Here is a 1,847-nt window from a genome sequence, read left to right as displayed (position 1 = left end):
GGATGGGACACTGTGTTTCCCGGACGAGATGCGGATCCAGCTCAGTGGACGACGACCGCTGTACGGGGCAAACATGAGGGTCATAAGGGCGGATAAGACGACCTGGATCGAGCCCGGAAAAACCTGGGAGCTGCCAGATCGGTTGAAACGGGTGGAACATTAGATCGGTGGGTCACTCGGGGTGAGAAGTGGGTGCCTACATTAATCCAAGGCCCAGGTCGATCACAATACCTCCAGGTCACGAATGTCAGCGACAAGAGACTATTACTGGACCACTATGAGGAGATTGGGCGATGGTTGGCGAAGGATGGTATCACTAGGCGACCTGGATATGTTTCAATGGGATCCCGTCGCTATAGGGAATGGCAGAATCTGGCGTACGAGGCGACTACCGAGATCGAATCTCTCGGAGAGGTGGAGCTCCCAGCGGAGCCAACTGGCCCCTTGGTGGATCGGCCTTCATATCCAGCTCCGCGAAAGATCCTGCAGAGGGATCGTCGGATTGAGATGTAAGCGATGGAGTTTGGATTCAAGACCGGGGATGATCCCCAGAGTCGGCCCCTAGATAACGCAGGGTCGGTGGATGAAGGATCGCAGAGGGCTGAAGCCGGACCACCAGATCCCGCTGACCCCAGAGTGGATCCTAGCGTTTCATGGGGCCAAGTGCCTGGATTCTTACCGAGAGTGGCAGCCCTAGTTAAACCAGAACCGTCGGGTTTAAACTCGCTAGAGGATCAACTCGATCCAACTGGTGGCTTCCCCGATACCAGGGTACCTGATCCCACGAAGACAGAAGGACTGACAGGTGAAAGAGGGTCGCGGTGCTTGGATCCAATGGTGGATCCGACAAAGACTGAAGAGGAAAAAGTCTGCTACCATGAAGGTGGAAATCTACACGCCGAGGATCTTGGAGAAGGTATGGCGGTGATCCCGGAGGTACCACTGGTCACAGAGGAGGTCACGATTGATGATATTCAAGTGGATCCAGGGGCGAACGAGCCCACGGAAGTGGATCGGCTACGTCAGAAAATCTGGGAAAGCCGACACCTGCTGATTGGCAAAGGTAATGCATTACCGCCCGCTGCCCGCGGAGTCAAATGTGACATCGATGTCGGTGACGCGAAGCCGATCGCTCAAAGGGTGCGGAAGGTGGCGCCTCAGTTCCGAGAAAAACTATCGGATCTGATTAAGGGCCTGCTGCAAGCCAAGATCATCAGTTTCTCAACGTCCCCGTGGGCATCTCCTGTGGTAATCATCGGTAAGAAGAACGGAGTGTGATATACGTCTGTGTATTGATTACCGGCTAGTTAATGGCCTGACCCGACTGATGGTGTATCCAATGCCTCTAATCAATGAGCTATTGGAAGATTTGGATAAAATACGCCGGTACTGTTCTCTTGACATGGCCAGTGGTTTCTGGGTGGTGACTATGACGGATCGAGCTCGCGCAATATCCGCATTCATTACACCGCTCGGACTGTCGATGGAGCCGGATGCCGTTTGAATTGAAGAATGCACCCAGATCTATCAACGCCTGATCGATAACGCCCTCTACAGATTTACTCGAATGCCGGAACTCGTAGGGAATAGATCCGGGGAAGGTCATGCGGAAGTGGATCCATTCGAAGCGGGAGAACCAGGTGATCTGGGAGCTCCATCCGTGTTAGGACGCAAATCCTATATCGACGACATTTTAATCCCGGCGGAATCGCGGGATCAGTTGTGCGAGAGAGTGACATCCCTACTGGAGGCGTGTACTAAGTGGAATCTTTCTATTAGCGTGGTGAAGAGCTATTGGGGGATGCGCAAGGTGGATTACTTAGGTCATCGAGTCTCCAAGGGGGATT

Source organism: Phytophthora infestans, genomic scaffold, assembly GCF_000142945.1.
Source record: "Phytophthora infestans T30-4 supercont1.114 genomic scaffold, whole genome shotgun sequence".
In the NCBI taxonomy this organism is placed as follows: Eukaryota; Oomycota; class Peronosporomycetes; order Peronosporales; family Peronosporaceae; genus Phytophthora; species Phytophthora infestans.
The sequence above is the reverse complement of the archived record's forward strand: the minus strand, read 5'-3'. Positions refer to the sequence as shown.